The sequence below is a fragment of the Triticum aestivum genome, chromosome 4B (assembly GCF_018294505.1).
Source record: "Triticum aestivum cultivar Chinese Spring chromosome 4B, IWGSC CS RefSeq v2.1, whole genome shotgun sequence".
Classification (NCBI taxonomy): domain Eukaryota; kingdom Viridiplantae; phylum Streptophyta; class Magnoliopsida; order Poales; family Poaceae; genus Triticum; species Triticum aestivum.
This window is the reverse complement of record NC_057804.1, coordinates 144,743,578-144,764,203: the sequence shown is the minus strand read 5'-3', so window position 1 is coordinate 144,764,203 and position 20,626 is coordinate 144,743,578.

Below are 20,626 nucleotides of genomic sequence, written 5' to 3'. Positions count from 1 at the left end.
CTTAGGCTCTTGCAATCCCAAACAGACAAGATCATTGTTGCGATTGGTCAAGAGCCCACTCTTGGCTCCAGTTGGAGAAGTTCATGTTCATGTAGGTGGACGTGTGCTATGTCTTGAGCTTGCGTTGGTTTCCCTTGAAGAGGAAAGGGTGATGCAGCAGAGTAGCGTAAATATTTCCCTAAGTTTTTGAGAACCAAGGTATCAATCCAGTAGGAGGCTCCTCAAAAGTCCCACGCACCTACACAAACAAACAAAGAACTCGCAACCAACACAATAAGGGGGTTGTCAATCCCTTCACGGCCACTTGCGAAAGTGAGATCTGATAGAGATAGTATGATAAGATCAATATATTTTTGGAATTTTATAATATAGATGCAAAAAGTAAAGATGCAAATAAAAGTAGATTGAAAGCTTATATGATAAAAGATAGACCCGGGGCCATGGGTTTCACTAGTGGCTTCTTTCAAGATAGCATAAGTATTACGGTGGGTGAACAAATTACTGTTGAGCAATTGATAGAAAAGTGAAAAATTATGAGATTATCTAGGCATGATCATGTATATAGGCATCACGTCCGTGACAAGTAGACCGACTCCTTCTTGCATCTACTACTATTACTCCACACATCGACCGCTATCCAGCATGCATCTAGAGTATTAAGTTCATAAGAACAAAGTAACACATTAAGAAAGATGACATGATGTAGAGGGATAAACTCAAGCAATATGATATAAACCCCATCTTTTTATCCTCGATGGCAACAATACAATACGTGCCTTGCAACCCTTTCTATCACTAGGTAAGGACACTGCAAGATTGAACCCAAAGCTAAGCACTTCTCCCATGGCAAGAAAGATCAATCTAGTAGGCCAAACTAAACTGATAATTCGAAGAGACTTTCAAAGATAACTCAATAATACATAAAAGGATTCAGAGAAGATTCAAATATTTCTCATAGATAAACTTGATCATAAACCCACAATTCATCGGATCTCGACAAACACACTGCAAAAAGAGTTTACATCGAATAGATCTCCACAAGAGAGGGGGAGAACATTGTATTGAGATCCAAAAAGAGAGAAGAAGCCATCTAGCTAATAACTATGGACCCGAAGGTCTGTGGTAAACTACTCACAACTCATCGGAGGGGCTAAGGTGTTGATGTAGAAGCCCTCCATGGTCGATTCCCCCTCTGGCGAAGCGCCGGCGAAGGCTCCAAGATGGGATCTCGCGGATACATAAGGTTACGGCGGTGGAAATTGGTTTTCGTTGGCTCCTTGGATGTTTTCGGGGTACGTAGGTATATATAGGAGGAAGAAGTACGTCGGTGGCCGCTCGAGGGGCCCAGGAGACAGGGGGCGCGCCCAGGAGGAGTGGGCGCGCCCTCCTATCTCCTGGCCGCCTCGATTGCTTCTTGACTTGCACTCCAAGTCCTCTGGATCACGTTCGTTCCAAACATCACGCTCCCGAAGGTTTCATTCTGTTTGGACTTAGTTTGATATTCCTTTTCTTCGAAATACTTAAATAGGCAAAAAATAGCAATACGGGCTGGGCCTCCGGTTAGTAGGTTAGTCCCAAAAATGATATAAATATGTAAAATAAAGCCCATAAACATCCAAAAGGGGTAATATAAAATCATGGAACAATCAAAAATTGTAGAACGTTGGAGACATATCAAGCATCCCCAAGCTTAATTCCTGCTCGTCCTCGAGTAGGTAAATGATAAAAACAGAATTTTTGATGTGGAATGCTAGCTAGCATAATTCTCAATGTAATTTTCTTTATTGTGGCATGAATGTTCAGATCCAAATGTACTTATATACTTATTGCAAAAATTTAGAAGTCATCAAAAATCATATACTTATTGCAAAAATTTAGAAGTCATCAAAAATCAAGCACTACGCGCATGCTCCTAGAGGGATAGATTGGTAGGAAAAGACCATCGCTCGTCCCCGACCGCCACTCATAAGGATGCACAAGCTAGGTACACTTCATGTTTCAAATTTGTTACACAACTTTAAACATACGTGCATGCTACGGGACTTGCTAACTTCAACACAAGCATTCGTTAAATTCATAATCACCCAACTAGCATGACTTTAATATCACTACCTCCATATCTCAAAACAATTATCAAGTATCAAATTGATCATAGCATCCAATTCACTTCATATGATAGTTTTTATTATACCCAACTTGGATGCCTACCATTCTAAGACCAATTTATAACCATAGCAAATACCATGATGTTCTAAGAGACTCTCAAAATAATATAAGTGAAGCATGAGAGACTAGCAATTTCTACAAAATTAAGCCACTGTCGTGCTCTAAAAGATATAAGTGAAGCACATAGAGTATTCTAATAAATTCAATCAAGTAGGCTTCTCCCAAAAGGTGTGTACAGCAAAAATGATTGTGGTAAACTAAAAATCAAAGACTAATATAATACACGACGCTCCAAGCAAAACACATATCATGTGGCGAATAAAAATATAGCTCCAAGTAAAGTTACCAATGAACGAAGACGAAAGAGGGGATGCCTTCCCGGGGCATCCCCAAGCTTAGTCTTTTGGCTATTATTGAATATCTTGGGGTGCCATGGGCATCCCCAATCTTAGGTTTTTGCCACTCCTTATTCCATAGTCCATCAAAGATTTACCCAAAACTTGAAAACTTCACAACACAAGAATCAACAGGAAATCTTATAAGCTCCGTTAGTGAAAGAAAACAAAACCACCACATAAGGTACTGTAATGAACTCATTCTTTATTTATTTTGGTGTTAAACCTACTGTATTCCAAGTTCTCTATGGTTCATACCACTTAATACTAGCCATAGATGCATCAAAATAAGCAAACAACACATGAAAAATAGAATCTGTCAAAAACAGAATAGTCTGTAGCAATCTATAACTAACGCAAACTTCTGGAACTCTAAAAATCCTACCAAAATAGGAAGTCCTGGAAAATTTATCTATAGATCAGCATCATAACGAATAAATGCAAAATCACGTTTCCGTGATTTAACAAAACTAATTTCGTGCGTGCAAAGTTTCTGTTTTTCAGCAGAATAAAATTAACTATCACCATAGGTTATCCTATAGGTTCTACTTGGCACAAACACCAATTAAAACATAAAAACACATGTAAACAGATGGTAGATGCAAAGTTTGTTACTAAACAGAAACAAAAACAAAAAACACAAATAAAATTGGGTTGCCTCCCAACTAGCGCTATCATTTAACGCCCCTAGCTAGGCATAAAAGTGAAGATAGATCTAAGTGGTGCCATAATAATAAGATAGATCTTGAAAACTCATATCATATTCTCCACGTTCGGCAGCAAGTTTTCTTTGAGGCAAGCAAAAATAATCAAAAGGGCTAAATTTAGCGGGACAAAATTCCCCAAGATCAATCTCAGGAGGAACGGGTTCCTCCTTTGGCCCTTCATAATGCACAACTAATTCATCACTAAAAGCATTCTTTTGGCAAAATCTCGTGAGCCTATACTCAAGAGAGTATCCTAGCACATTATTTCGAAGAGCAAAATCATTATTAAGTTCGGAAATTCTATCAATCAAGACATTGGTAGGAACCTTTTTTCTAAGGTTTTCATTGAAAGCAACATAGTCCGAATATTGAAAACGCCTAATTTCCTCTTGATCAAAGAGGACCACCTCTATGGGAGGACAACCGGCATCCACCCTATAGTGCACAAAGATTTCTTTGGCCACTCTTATTATAAATCTAAACTCATGAGCCAAAAAGATAGTAACAACGCGTTTAACAGAAGAATTCTCAATATTGCAAAATTCTAGGAAAATTCTTTGTATGCAAGGATGCATATGCATAAATTGTCTTTCAAGTTCAGCTACAAGCATACTGATAGCATCCGCGAGACTACTAGTTCTGTGAAGAATGGAACCACCCATGGAAGGTAAAGCACCGGCACAAGTAAAGAAATCTTGAATAACACCTTTTCCAATAATGTTACCACTACCAATTCGAAACTTTTTAGTATGCAAGATAGGGGGTTCTTCAGCCGGAGGCTCAGAATTTTCCATGTTATCATTATTGTCCATATCGACGATAATCTCCCCAATTTCAGACATAATGGCAAACAAAAGTGAGGAAGAAGAAAGCAAGCAAAAGAGAGAGAAGAAGATTGGGAAAGAGATGGCGAATAAAACGGCAAGGGTGAAGTGAGGGAGATGAGTTTGTGCTGGGTACTTGGTATGTCTTGACTTGAGCGAAGACCTCCCCGGCAACGGCGCCAGAAATCCTTCTTGCTACGTCTTGAGCTTGCGTTGGTTTTCCTTGAAGAGGAAAGGGTGATGCAGCAGAGTAGCGTCAGTATTTCCCTCGGTTTTTGAGAACAAGGTATCAATCCAGTAGGAGGCTCCTCAAAAGTCCCGCGCACCTACACAAACAAACAAAGAATTCGCAACCAATGCAGTAAAGGGGTTGTCAATCCCTTCACGGCCACTTGCAAAAGTGAGATCTGATAGAGATAGTATGATAAGATAAATATATTTTTGGTATTTTATAATATAGATGCAAAAAGTAAATATGCAAATAAAAGTAGATTGAAAGCTTATATGATAAAAGATAGACGCGGTGGCCATAGGTTTCACTAGTGGCTTCTGTCAAGATAGCATCAGTATTACGGTGGGTGAACAAATTACTGTCGAGCAATTGATAGAAAAGCGAATAATTATGAGATTATCTAGGCATGATCATGTATATAGGCATCACGTCCGTGACAAGTAGACCGACTCCTGCCTACATCTACTACTATTACTCCACACATCGATCGCTATCCAGCATGCATCTAGAGTATTAAGTTCATAAGAACAGAGTAACGCATTAAGAAAGATGACATGATGTAGAGGGATAAACTCAAGCAATATGATATAAACCCCATCTTTTTATCCTCGATGGCAACAATACAATACATGCCTTGCAACCCTTTTTGTCACTGGGTAAGGACACCGCAAGATTGAACCCAAAGCTAAGCACTTCTCCCATGTCAAGAAAGATCAATCTAGTAGGCCAAACCAAACTGATAATTCGAAGAGACTTGCAAAGATAACTCAATCATACACAAAAGAATTCAGAGAAGATTCAAATATTTCTCATAGATAAACTTGATCATAAACCCACAATTCATCGGATCTCGACAAACACACCGCAAAAAGAGTTCACATCAAATAGATCTCCACAAGAGAGGGGGAGAACATTGTATTGGGGTCCAAAAAGAGAGAAGAAGCCATCTAGCTAATAACTATGGACCAGAAGGTGTGTGGTAAACTACTCACGACTCATCGGAGGGGCTATGGTGTTGATGTAGAAGCCCTCCGTGGTCGATTCCCCCTCCGACGGAGCGGCGGCGAAGGCTCCAAGATGGGATCTCATGGATACAGAAGGTTACGGCGGTGGAAATTGTTTTTCGTTGGCTCCCTGGATGTTTTCGGGGTACGTAGGTATATATAGGAGGAAGAAGTACGTCGGTGGCCACTCAAGGGGCCCAGGAGACAGGGGCACGCCCTCCTATCTCCTGGCCGCCTCGATTGCTTGTTGACTTGCACTCCAAGTCCTCTGGATCACGTTCATTCCAAAAGTCACGCTCCCGAAGGTTTCATTCTGTTTGACTCTGTTTGATATTCCTTTTCTTCAAAATACTGAAATAGGCAAAAAAACAGCAATACGGGTTGGGCCTCCGGTTAATAGGTTACTCCCAAAAATGATATAAATATGTAAAATAAAGCCCATAAACATCCAAAAGGGGTAATATAATACCATGGAACAATCAAAAATTATAGATACGTTGGAGACATATCAACGTGCCTCAAAGGTATGCATCGAGGTTGCTCATATCATCAATAGAGCCCTGGAGGCGGCTGAGGTCCGCGAGGTCTTCTTCATCTACTTCTTCTGGTTCTGGCCCTTCCTGGTCAAAAGTTACATCTCCTTCTTGTGCAACATAATGCAATTGTCCACTCTCGATGGAGAAACGGCTAGGCATAGGTGTGGGTAACAAGTACACCACTCCAGGAGTTTTGATACAATGATGGCCATTACGAACTACTACCATACCAGCACTAGTAAGAACATGAATGTTAACAAGGGTGTTACCGACAATGGGGCAGAGATGATTGTAGTTAAGGCCAAGGGAGTTTGCCAACATGGTGATCACTCGTCCACACACGATATCTCTTTGTGCATGACTTGCTTGATGCACGAGGTGTAGCAAAAGTATTGCTCCTAGGTAGGGAGAATAACCGACGTCCAAGTTTGCTGCTTTTCCGACAACTAGCATGTTCTCATCATTCACCTTAGAAACTTATCCTCGTGCCTAGCTTGGCGGGAGTATTCACACAAGCCCATTTGGTTGATTTGATCTTCCTTGTAGTGAGCTTCTGGAACTTCTTCCTTGCTCCACGATCGATGAAGATGATCCCCTGAGTGAAAACTTGTTGCGGTTGCACGGTGGATGAACTTGAATCACCGCATACACGAGAAGACCTCCGTGTAAACGTCTACAAAAAAGTTTTTTAGTCCAACACAATGAAAGAATAATGATCCTACGGTACTCACAACATCATACGCTAAAAACATCAACAAATCCATGCCAAACTCAAGTTTGAATCCAAAATATGCATCTCCTAGTCATGGCAATGCTAGGCATGTAGAACATGGATTCGCGAAAATAAGTTGGGAATTGAAGTTGAAACATACCATAGATTGATCACACGGACGGACCCAAACAGAAAATGAACGAGTAGAGAGATTGGGTGAAGTTTTGCGAGGGTTTGGAGAGTCTTGGAGGAAGACGAAGAAAAGAGAGAGAGATGGGGGCGAAATACCTCCTTCCTCGGGCTTATTGGAGCCGCCGACGCACAAAACGACTGCTCATATGGGCTCAAGCGCCCGCATGGAACACCATCTTCAACTCGGTTTAACTCACCTTTGCCTATGTGCAGATGAAAGACCGATGAAATGGGAATCGACGTCCGTTTCAAATGCCATCCTTCATTCCGTTTTTTTTGTGCTCGTAGTTAAAGATGTCAAACGACTGCTCGAACAGGCGCATGGGCCTGTTTGGAACGCCGTCAAACGCTCTGGACTCGTCCATGGTTTCTCCAGAGAATCAAAATGACGGCAAAAACGAGCGTGCACGCTCGTTTGATACGCCGTCATTCGCTCTGTGCCTCTGGTTGTTTTGTGCTAGAACCTCGTGCATGTCAAAGGACCGCCCGTACGACCGCTGCAGTCATAGGAAGGGCTATCTTCTGGTCTATTTCTTCCAAAACTTGTATTTTTCTTCATTTCCCTATGGTGTTAGTTCCATAGCAATACATAGACATATTTCCAAGCATTCAAGCATCAACCTAGCATATAAATCATCTTGCACAAGGCTAGGCCTTCATTAGAACAACTCTTCCAAACTCACTTCTTCACATGGAACTTCAATCACTCTTTTATTAAAAACAAAAATAAAAAGATACTTGTCAACTTTATTCGCATGGGTTGCCTCCCAGGAAGCGTTTGTTTTCGATCAGATAGCTTGACCGTAGTGGTGATGAAGGTGGTGCTAGAACACTGATACCATAGCTTCCGGCATTCAAAATGATTTCACCTCTTGTGTAGTGATACGTCTCCAATGTATCTATAATTTTTGGTTGTTCCCTGCTATTATATTATCTGTTTTGGATGTTTAATACACATTAATATGCTATTTTATATCATTTTGGGACTAACCTCTTAACCTACTGCCCAGTGCCAGTTGCTGTTTTTCCTTGTTTTTGGCTTTTTCAGAAAGGAATATCAAACATAGTTCAAATGGAATAAAACTTCTGTGATGATTTATCTTGGACCAGAAGACACCCAGAAAACTTGGGCAGGGGGTCAGAGGACTCACGAGGAGTCCACAAGCCCTCAGGGAACGCCCCCTGGCTTGTGGGCCCCTCGGGAGTCCCACGACCCTAATCTTTGCTCTATAAATTCCAACATATTCCCCAAACATCAGAAGCGTCCACAAAAACACTTTTCCGCTGCCGCGAGCTTTTGTTCTCTTGAGATCCCCTCTTGGGGCCTTTTCCGGTGATCTATCGGAGGGGGATTTGATCATGGAGGGCCTCTACATTAACCTTGCTGCCCTACTGATGATGTGAGAGTAGTTTACCATAGACTTACGGGTCCATAGCTAGTAGCTAGATGACGTCTTCTCTCTCTATGATCTTCAATACCATGTTCTCCTCAATGTTCTTGGAGTTCTATCCGATGTAATCTTCTTTTGCGGTGTGTTTGTTGATATCCGATGAATTGTGGATTTATGATCAGATTATCTATGAATATTATTTGAGTCTCCTCTGAATTCTTATATGCATGATTTGATAGCTATGTATTTCTCCGATTTCTTGATTTGGTTTGGCCAACTAGATTGATCTATCTTGCAATTGGAGAGGTGCTTTGTGATGGGTTCAATCTTGCGGTGTCCTCACCCAGTGACATAGTAGGGGTAGCGAGGCACATATTGTATTGTTGCCATTAAGGGTAAAAAGGTGGGGTTTATATCATATTGCTTGAGTTTATCCCTCTACATCATGTCATCTTGCTTAAGGTGTTACTCTCTTCTTATGAACTTAATACTCTAGATGCATGTTGGATAGTGGTCGATGTGTGGAGTAATAGTAGTAGATGCAGGCAGGAGTCTGTCTACTTGTCACGAACGTGATGCCTATATTCAGGATCATTGCCTTAGATAACATCATAACTATGCGCTTTTCTATCAATTGCTCAACAGTAATTTGTTTACCCATCGTATGCTTTATTCAAGAGAGAAGCCTCTAGTGAAACATATGGCTCCCGGGTCTATTTTCCATCATATATTTTCATATCTATTAAACCAAAAACTGAAAAAAATACCTTGCTGCAATTTATTTACTTTATTTTACCTTTTAGTAATCTTTTATATCTATCTCTATCAGATGTCATCCTTGCAAGTGACCATGGAGGATTGACAACCACTTTATTGCATGCATTGGGTGCAAGTGTTTGATTGTTTGTGCAGGTGCATATATTGGGGACTTGCTTGTACCTCCTACTGGATTGATACCTTGGTTCTTAACTAAGGGAAATACTTATCTCTACTTTGCTGCATCACCCTTTCCTCTTCAAGGGAAAAATTAACGCAAGCTCAAGAAGTAGCAGGAAGAATTTGTGGCATCGTTGCCGGGGAGGTTCTACATCAAGCCTACCAAGTACATATCATAAACTCACATCTCTTGCATTACATTATTTTCCATTTGCCTCTCATTTTCCTCTCCCCCACTTCTAAAACATTTTCAAAAAACACAAAAATATTTTCCTTCTTTCCGTTTGCCTTTATGGCTTACTTGGTTTTTTTCCGCTCGTTTGCTTGGCATAATTGTGTGTCTATTGCAAATCATAAGAAAAAGCTTATGGATCCTCATCCACTTGCTAATATTTTTAAGATATCCAATTATGATGAACCAATTGCTAATGAGTTGTGCGCATTGGATTATTTTTATGAAGTTTTGTTTCAAATTCATGAATCTGAAATTTGTAATGAGTTAAAAGAAGAAATTTATATAGTGATTCACGATAGCTCCTTGAATAAAAAGCATGATTGCAATGATGTTATTATAAATTCTATTAATTTCAATTGTGCTAATAATATGCAAAACCCTAAGCTTGGGGATGCTAATTTTGATATTTCCACTACTTATTGCAATGATCATGATAGGGGTGATTCTTCTTATGATCTTGAAAATTTATTTAAGCGTCATCATGAATATGTTTGCATTAATATTGAATGTGGGTTTGGAAGAGTGTCAACTCTAGGTAATAATGATACCACTACTTTGGAGAATGATCAATCTTATGAAATTTTTGCTAAAAGTGGGCTTGGAGAAGTCGTGACTTTATTTTATGATAATCCCAATATTTTGGAAGAGTGTCACCTTTGCATGCATGTGGATCATGTAGAGAATATTCTATGTGATAGCTATAATGTTGAATTTGAATATGATCCCATATGAAATTATTATGAGAGAGGGACATATGGTTCTAGAAATCTTCATGTTACTAAATTACCTCTCTTCATGTTGAGATTGCTATCGTTTCTTTTTGTTCCTTGCATATACTAGATATTGCTTGTCTTGATAATTTGTTTGGTTATAAAATGCCTATGCATAGGAAGTATGTTAGACTTAGATGTGTTTGTCACATGTTTTATGATGCTCTCTTTGTGCTTCAATTCTTGTCCTTCATGTGACCATCATTGAAATCTCAATGCCTAGCTAAAAGGCTTTAAAGAAAAGCACTTGTTGGGAGACAACCCAATATTTTTTCTTTACTGTCTTTAAATAATTATATCATCTAGCCTCTGGATAGATGTGTTTTTATGTTTTAGTTAGTGTTTGTGCCAAGTAAGACCTTTTGGATGATTCGGAAGATAGTTGATTTGATTTTGCTGAAAAATAGAAACTTTTGCATCCAGTAGCAGAATTTTAATAATTCACAGAAGCGTGATCTGGTTCTGGATTTTTACACAAGATTTATATACAAATTTCCTACGTTGTCCTAATTCTTCAGAATTTTTAGAGTTACGTAAGTATGGATAGTTTCCAGATTGCTACAGACTGTTCTGTTTTGGCAAATTCTGTTTTTATGTGTTGTTTGCTTATTTTGATGAATCTATGGGTAGTATCGGGGGGTATGAACCATGGAGAAGTTTGAATACAGTAGATATAACACCATTATAAATTTAGAATGAGTTCACAACAGTACCTTAGTGGTGATTTGCTTTTCTTATACTAAAGGAGCTTACGAGTTTTCTGTTGAGTTTTGTGTTGTGAAGTTTTCAAGTTTTGGGTAAAGATTTGATGGAAAATGGAATAAGGAGTGGCAAGAGCCTAAGCTTGGGGATTACCAAGGCACCCCAAAGTAATATTCAAGGACAACCAAGCATCTAAGCTTGGGGATGCCCCTGATGGCATCCCCTCTTTTGTCTTCAATCCATCGGTAAATTTACTTGAGGCTATATTTTTATTCACCACATGATATGTGTTTTGCTTGGAGCGACTTGTATGATATGAGTCTTTGATTTTTAGTTTGCCACAATCATCATTTATGTACACACCTTTTGAGAGGGACACACATTAATCATGAATTTATTAGAATACTCTATGTGCTTCACTTATATCTTTTTAGAGCACGGTGGTAGTTTTATTTTATAGAAATTGATGAACTCTCATGCTTCACTTATATTGTTTTGGGAGTCTTAAACAACATGGTAATTTTCTTAGGTTATGAATTTAGTCCTAATATGATAGGCATCCAAGAGGGATATAGTAAAAACTTTCATATAAAGAGCATTGAATATATGAGAAGTTTGATTCCTTGCATTTGTTTTGAGATATAAAGATGGTGATATTCGATTCATGCTAGTGATTAATTATGGATTGGTAGAAATATTTGTCTTAAAGTTTGTGATTCCCGTAGCATGCACGTATGGTGAACCGTTATGTGATGAAGTCGGAGCATGATTATTTTTTTATTGTCATCCTTTGTGTGGAGGCCAGGAGCACGCGATGGTTAACTCCTACCAACCTCTCCCCTAGGAGCATGTCTATTAGTACTCTGTTTTGATGGCTAATAAACTTTGGCAATAAGTATGTTAGTTCTCTATGACTAATGTTGAGTCGATGGATTATACGCACTCTCACCCTTCCACCATTGCTAGCCTCTCTAGTACCGTGCAGCTTTCGCCGGTGCGTTAAACCCACCATATACTTTCCTCAAAACAACAACTATACCTACCTATTATGGCATTTCCATAGCCACTCTGAGATATATTGCCATGCAACATCCACCGTTCCGTATATTATGACACACACCATCATTGTCATATTGTTTTGCATGATCATATAGTTGACATAGTATTTGTGGCTTTGACCATCGTTCATATTTTTCATACATGTCACGCTAGATCATTGCACATCCCGGTACACCTCCGGAGGCATTCACGGGTCATATCTTTGTTCTAGTATCGAGTTGAAATTCTTGAGTTGTAAGTAAATAAAACTGTGATGATCATCATTATTAGAGCATTGTCCCATGTGAGGAAAGGATGATGAAGCTATGATTCCCCCACAAGTCGGGATGAGACTCCGGACTAAAAAGAAAAAAAGAAAAAACAGAGGCCAAAGTGCCCAAAAAACAAAAAAAGAAAAAAAGAGAGAAGGGACAATGTTACTATCCTTTTTCCACACTTGTGCTTCAAAGTAGCACCATGTTATTCATGATAGAGAGTCTCATATTTTATCACTTTCATACTAGTGGGAATTTTTCATTATAGAACTTGGCTTGTATATTCTAATGATGGGCTTCCTCAAATTTCCCTAGGTCTTCATGAGCAAGCAAGTTGGATGCACACCCACTTAGTTCCTTTTCGAGCTTTCATACACTTATAGCTCTAGTGCATCCGTTGCATGGCAATCCCTTCTCACTTGCATCGATATCGATTGATGGGCATCTCCATAGCCCATTAATTTTCCTAGTTGATGTGAGACTTTCTCCTTCTTCTTTTCTTCTCCACAACCACCGTATTCCATTCCACCTATAGTGTTATATCCATGGCTCACACTCATGTATTGTGTGAAAGTTGAAAAAGTTTTGAGAACACTAAACGTATGAAAGAATTGCTTGGCTTGTCATCGAGGTTGTGCATGATGAATACTTTGTGTGATGAAGATGAAGCATAGCCAGACTATATGATTTTGTAGGGATAACTTTCTTTGGCCATGTTATTTTGAGAAGACATGATAACTTTCTTAGTATGCTTGAAGTATTATTGTTTTTATGTTAATATTAAACTTTTGTTTTGAATCTTATGAATCTGAATATTCTTACCACAATACAGAGGATTGCATTGATAAATATGTTAGGTAGCATTCCACATAAAAAATCTGTTTTTATCATTTACCTACTCGAGGACGAGCACGAATTAAGCTTGGGGATGCTTGATACGTCTCCAACGTATCTATATTTTTTTATTGTTCCATGCTATTATATTATCTTTTTTGGATGTTTTATATGCATTAAAATGCTATTTTATATCATTTTTGGGACTAACCTGTTAACCTAGTGCCCAGTGCCAGTTGCTGTTTTTCCTTGTTTTTGGCTTTTCAGAAAGGAATATCAAATGGAGTTCAAACGGAATAAAACTTTCACAATGATTTTCTTGGACCAGAAGACACCCAGAAGACCTGGGGAGGGGGTCAGAAGACTCATGAGGAGTCCACAAGCCCTCAGGGCGCGCCATAGGGGGGCGCCCCTAGCTTGTGGGTCCCTCGAGAGTCCCCCAACCCTAATCTTTGCTCTTTAAATTCCAAAATATTCCCCAAACATCAGAAGCATATACATAAATACTTTTACGCTGCCACAAGCTTCTGTTCTCATGAGATCCCATCTTTGGGCCTTTTCTGGCGATCTGTCGGAGGGGGATTCAATCACAAAGGGCCTCTACATCAACCTTGCTGCCCTACCGATGATGTGTGAGTAGTTTACCATAGACCTACGGGTCCATAGCTAGTAGCTAGATGGCTTCTTCTCTCTCTTTGATCTTCAATACCATGTTCTCCTTGATGTTCTTGGAGTTCAATCCGATGTAATATTCTTTTGCGGTGCGTTTGTTGAGATCCGGTGAATTGTGGATTTATTATCAGATTATCTACAAATATTATTTGAGTCTCCTCTGAATTCTTATATGCATGATTTGATAGCTTTGTATTTCTCTCTGATTTATTGATTTGGTTTGGCCAACTAGATTGATCTATCTTGCAATGGGAGAGGTGCTTTGTGATGGGTTCAATCTTGCGGTGTCCTCGCCCAGTGACATAGTAGGGGTAGCGAGGCATGTATTGTATTGTTCCCATTAAGGGTAAAAATATGGGGTTTATATCATATTGCTTGAGTTTATCCCTCTACATCATGTCATCTTGCTTAAGGCGTTACTCCGTTCTTATGAACTTAATACTCTATATGCATGTTGGATAGCGGTCAATGTGTGGTGTAATAGTAGTAGATGCGGACAGGAGGCAGTCTACTTGTCACGGACGTGGTGCCTATATGCATGATCATTGCCTTAGATGCCGTCATAACTATGCGCTTTTCTACTGATACGTCTCCAACGTATCTATAATTTTTTATTGTTCCATGTTGTTATATATTCTCGGATGTTTTACAATCATTTTATAATCATTTTATATATTTTTGGTACTAACCAATTGACATAGTGCCCAGTGCAAGCTGCTGTTTTCTGCATGTTTTTTAGGAAATCAATACCAAATGGAGTCCAAACGTAGCGAAACTTTTTGAGGATTTTTTTGGACCAGAAAACATCTAGTGGGCCAAGAACGCACCTGAGGGGAGCCCCGGTGGGTTGTGCCGTCCTTGTTGGCCTCCCGCACTGCCTCTTTGCTCTATAAAAACCCCAATATTCCAGAAATACTAGGGGAGTCGATGAAAATCAATTCCAGCCGCCACAAGTTCCAGAAACACTGGATCCAATCTAGACACCATCTCGGAGGGGTTCATCATGTCCATTGGTGCCTCTTTGATAATGCATGAGTAGTTCTTCGTAGACCTACGTGTTGGAAATATGCCCTAGAGGCAATAATAAAATGGTTATTATTATATTTCCTTCTTCATGATAATTGTCTATTGTTCATGCTATAATTGTATTAACTGGAAACCGTAATACATGTGTGAATATATAGACCACAACATGTCCCTAGTGAGCCTCTAGTTGACTAGCTCGTTGATCCGTAGATGGTTATGGTTTCCTGACCATGGACATAGGATGTCATTGATAACGGGATCACATCATTAGGAGAATGATGTGATGGAAAAGACCCAATCCTAAGCATAGCACAAGATCGTATAGTTCGTTTGCTAAGGGCTTTTCTAATGTCAAGTATCATTTCCTTAGACCATGATATTGTGCAACTCCCGGATACCGTAGGAATGCTTTGGGTGTACCAAACGTCACAACGTAACTGGGTGGCTATAAAGGTGCACTACAGGTATCTCTGAAAGTGTCTGTTGGGTTGGCACGAATCAAGACTGGGATTTGTCACTCCGTATGACGGAGAGGTATCTTTGGGCCCACTCGGTAATGCATCATCATAATGAGCTCAATGTGACTAAGTAGTTAGTCATGGGATCATGCATTACGAAACGAGTAAAGTGACTTGTCGGTAAAGAGATTGAACGAGATATTGGGATACCGACGATCGAATCTCGGGCAAGTAACGTACCGATTGACAAAGGGAATTGTATACGGGATTGCTTGAATCCTCGACATTGTGGTTCATCCAATGAGATCATCGTGGAACATGTGGGAGCCAACATGGGTATCCAGATCACACTGTTGGTTATTGGCCGGAGAGATGTCTCAGTCATGTCTGCATGGTTCCCGAACCCGTAGGGTCTACACACTTAAGGTTCGGTGACGCTAGAGTTGTTATGGGAAATAGTATGTGGTTACCGAAGGTTGTTCGGAGTCCCAGATGAGATCCCGGACGTGATGAGGAGCTCCATAATGGTCCGTAGGTGAAGATCGGTATATTGGACGAAGGGTATTGGAGTCCGAAATTGTTCCAGGGGTACCAAGTGATGACCAGCGTGTCCGAAAGGGGTTTCGGAGGCCCCGGCAAGTGTTGGGGGGCCTTATGGGCCAAGGGGAGGGGGCACATCAGCCCACTAAGGGGCTGAGCACCCCTCCCACCCCATCTCACGTAACCTGGAGAGGTAGGGGTGCCACCCCTAGGGCAGCCTTCCCTCCCGGTTTAGGGGGCAAGTTTCCTAGGGGGTGGGGGCGCCCAAACCCATCTAGGGTTTCCCCTGGCCACAGCCCCCTCCTCTAGATCCATCTACAGGGGCCGCACCCCTCTCCCCTTCCCCCTATATACAGTGAGGGGGTGGGAGGGCAACCACACCCTTCCCCTGGCGCAGCCCCTCCCTCCTCCAACACTTCCTCCTCCTTCGTAGTGCTTAGCGAAGCTCTGCTGGAGAACCACGAGCTCCATCACCACCACGCCGTCGTGTTTTCAGAGTTCTCCCTCAACTTCTCCTCTCCCCTTGCTGGATCAAGAAGGAGGAGACGTCCCCGGGCTGTATGTGTGTTGAACGCGGAGGCGCCGTCCGTTCGGCGCTAGATCGGATCTTCCGCGATTTGAATCGCCGCGAGTACGACTCCATCAACCGCATTCTTGTAACGCTTCCGCTTAGCGATCTTCAAGGGTATGAAGATGCACTCCCTTTCTCTCTTGTTGCTAGAATCTCCATAGACTGATCTTGGTGATGCGTAGAAAATTTTGAATTTCTGCTATGTTCCCCAACACTACGGGTCCGTAGTTAGTAGCTAGGTGGCTTCCTCTCTCTCTTGATTATCAATACAATGGTCTCTTGGAGATCCATATGATGTAAGTCTTTTTGCGATGTGTTTGTTGGGATCCGATGAACTTTGAGCTTATGTTCATATCAGAGTTTTTATCCATGAAAGTTATTTGAGTCTTCTTTGATCTCTTATATGCATGATTGATTATAACCTCGTATTTCTTCTCCGATATTTGGGTTTTGTTTGGCCAACTTGATCTATTTATCTTGCAATCGGAAGAGGTGCTTTATGATGGGTTCGATCTTACGGTGCTTGATCCCAGTGACAGAAGGGAAAACGACACGTATGTATCGTTGTTATTAAGGATAACAAGATGGGGTCTATTTATACATAAATAGATCTTGTCTACATCATGTCATCGTTCTTATCGCATTACTCCATTTTTCCATGAACTTAATACACTAGATGCATGTTGGATAGCGGTCGATGTGTGAAGTAATAGTAGTAGATGCAGGCAGGAGTCGGTCTACTAATCTTGGACGTGGTTCCTATATAATGATCATTGCCTGGATATCTTCATGATTATTTGAAGTTCTGTCAATTGCCCAACAGTAATTGTTCTCCCACCGTTTGCTATTTTTCTCGAGAGAAGCCACTAGTGAAAACTATGGCTCCCGGGTCTCTTTTCATCATATTTGCCTTTGCAATCTATTTTCCTTTGATTTTATTTTCATATCTATTAAACCAAAAATACAAAAAGACGCAGCTGCAATTTATTTATTCCGCGATCTATTTATCCTATCTACCACAATTATCTCACGTTATCTTGCCTACTTGAGGCATCATACCCGAAAGGGATTGACAACCCCTTTAACATGGAGGTTGCGAGTATTTGTTATTTGTGTACAGGTGTTGTTTATGTGGTGTTAGGAGGTTCCCCTACTGGTTCGATAACCTTGGTCTCATCACTTAGGGAAATACCTACCGTCATTATACTGCATCATCCCTTCCTCTTTGGGGAAATACCGACGTAGTTGTAGCACGCATCAAAAGGAATTTCTGGTGCCGTGCCGGGGAGGATCTTCAACATCAACCAGGTTCCTAATCACAAATCTCATGTCCTGGCAATTTACATTATTTGTCATTTGCCTCTCATTTTCCTCTCCCCCACTTCACAAAAATTTGTCATTTTATTCGCCCCCTTTTTGGTTCGCCGTTTTCTCGTCAGATCTCATGTTTGCTTGTGGTTCCATGTGCCTTCTATTTGCTTGCATCTTCGCTTGCTAAAAATCTATTGATATGGATCCTCATCCACTTGCTAATCTTTTCAAGAGATCCAATTATGATGAACCCATTGATAGGGAATTGAGTTCACTAGATTATCTTCATGAAGTTTTGCTTGAGATTTATGAATCTGAAAATTATGATGAAGTGTTAAAAGAAGAAAATTATAAAGTGATTCATGATAACTCCTTGAATGAAAAACATGATTGCAATGATTTTACTATATACTCTATTAATGTAAATTGTGCTAATAATATGAAAAACCCTAAGCTCGGGGATGCTTATTATGTTACGTCCACTACTTATTGCAATGATCATGATTGGAGTGATAATGATTCTTATGATCTTAAAAATTTATTTGAGCCACATCATGAATATGTTATTGATAATAATTTTTGCACTAGTATTGAAAGTGGGTTTGGAAGAGTGTCAACTTTAGGTAAAAATAATCCCACATATTTAAAGAGTGTTCAATCCTATGAATTTTTTTACGAAAGTGGGTTTGGAGAGATCATGACTTTATTTGATGAGAATCCCACTATTTTGGAAGAGTGTCAACTTTGCATGGATGTGGATCATGTAGAAAATATGTTATGTGATAGCTATATTGTTGAATTCCAATATGAACCCACATTTAATTATTATGAGAGAGGGAAATATGGTTGTGGAAATCTTCATGTTACTAAGTTGCCTCTCTTTCTGTTGAGATTGCTATTGTTTCTTTCTTCTTCCTTGCATACGCTAGATCTTGCTTTTCTTGCTAATTTGTTTTCCTATAAAATTCCTATGAATAGGAAGTATGTTATACTTAAGTGTGTTTTGTCACATGTGTTATGATGCTCTCTTGTGCTTCAATTCTTATCTTTCATGTGAACATCAATGAAATCTTATGCCTAGCTAGGAGCGTAAAACCATAGCGCTCGTTGGGAGGCAACCCAACTTGTATCTTTTTGCTTTTTGGTTTTCTTGCTGTTTTCAATAAATATCCAATTATGCCTCTGATTAGATGTGTTTTTGTGGTTTAAATTAGTGTTTGTGCCAAGCAAGGCCTTTGGGATGATTTGGGTGAGAGTTGATTTGATCTTGCTGAAAAACAGAAACTTTTGCGCTCACAAAATTATTTTTCATTTTTACGGAATTGTGATTTTGAGTTGATTCTTTTTGCAGAAGATTAATAAACAAATTATTCACGTCGTCCTAAGTTTTCAGAATTTTTGGAGTTACAGAAGTATTCGAAGTAGTTAGATTGCTACAGATTGTTCTGTTTTTGACATATTCTGTTTTCTTTGCGTTGTGTGCTTGTTTTGATGATTCTATGGTTTTCTTTTAAGAGTTTTTGCCATAGAAAAATTGGAATACAGTAGATATAATGCAAATATAAAATATTAATGGGTTTGCAACAGTACTTATAGTAGTGGTTTGCTTTCTTATACTAACGGATCTCACGAAGGTTTTGTTGTGTTTTGTGTGGTTGAAGTTTTCAAGTTTTGGTTGATCTTACAATGGATGAAGGAATAAGGATTAGCAAAAGGCTAAGCTTGGGGATGCCCGAGGCACCCCGAGATAATATTCAAGAAGTAGCAAGCAACTAAGCTTGGGGATGCCCCCAAGTGGCATCCCCTCTTTCTTCTAACAACCATCGGTATTTTACTTGAAGCTATATTTTTATTCGTCATATATTATGAGTTTTGCTTGGAGCGTCTTGTATGATATGAGTTTTTTCTTGTTTTGCTTTGTATTTTAAGTCTTGAATCCTTGCTGGAGACAGCTTTTTAGAGAGCCAAAAATTATGCTATGCTTGCTCCTATGCTTCACTTAAAATTTTAGAGCCATGGAATTGCTCTAGTGCTTCACATTTGTCTTTTTGAGCACGGTGTGATTTGTTATTTTTGAAGAAAGGATCTCATGCTTCACTTAGATTTATTTGGGAGTTAGTAAAAAATTTAAGAAATTCTCTCTTTCTTCACTTAGATTATTTTGAGAGAAAGAAATATTATGCTCATGTTCTTCACTTAAATTTGTTTGAGCTTATCAAAAGAAACATATGAAAATAGTCCCAAAGTGATAGATATCCAAGGAGGATATAATAAAAACTTTTATGAAGATCATTGGACAAAATAAACTTGATTCTTAGTAATGGTTTTGAGATATAACGATATGATATGTGAGTCATGTTGATGAGTAATTGTGCTTTAGTAAGAATATTGATGTTAAGGTTTGTGATTCCCTATGCAAGCACAAAAGTCAATAGTTATGCAATGAAATTTATATCCTACTTATGGTGCATCATTCGGTGTTACTTATGCTTAATGCTTGGTTATGAGATTTTTCGCTTTTTGGTTGGTCGCTTCTCAATCCTTTTGCTAGCCTTCGTTTTGCACTAAGTATGATCACTACTTGTGCATCCAAAACCCTTTAAACCAATTTTGCCATATGAGTCCACTATACTTACCTATATGCGGTATTTCTGTGCTGTTCTAAGTAAATTTGCATGTGCCATCTCTAATTTTCAAAATAAATTTCTATTTTCTGTGATCTAGCACTCGCGAGACGGTGAGGGGTGGCCAATATTTTCCATTGTGACGCCCGGGTATTTAAGCTACAGTGAGCCTCTGCTAATGATGCCACGTCACCTCGTTTACTGTTGCTAATCTCGCGGCGGTTCGAAACTTTTTAAATTAAAAATTTAAATATTGTCAAACATCAAAAAATTTCAAACATCAAAACAAAAATGTTCGGTTAGTGCCAAATATTACATAGGTAATTATAATAAAGAAAACACAAATTTATAAAATACTTATGTGCCCTAAGTTGAATTAAAACAATAAAAGTAAATAAATAAAAGAAAAAAAACAAAAGAGAGAAAGAGAAGCCCCCCCCCCTCCTGGACCGCGGCCCAGCTGGCCACCAGGCCG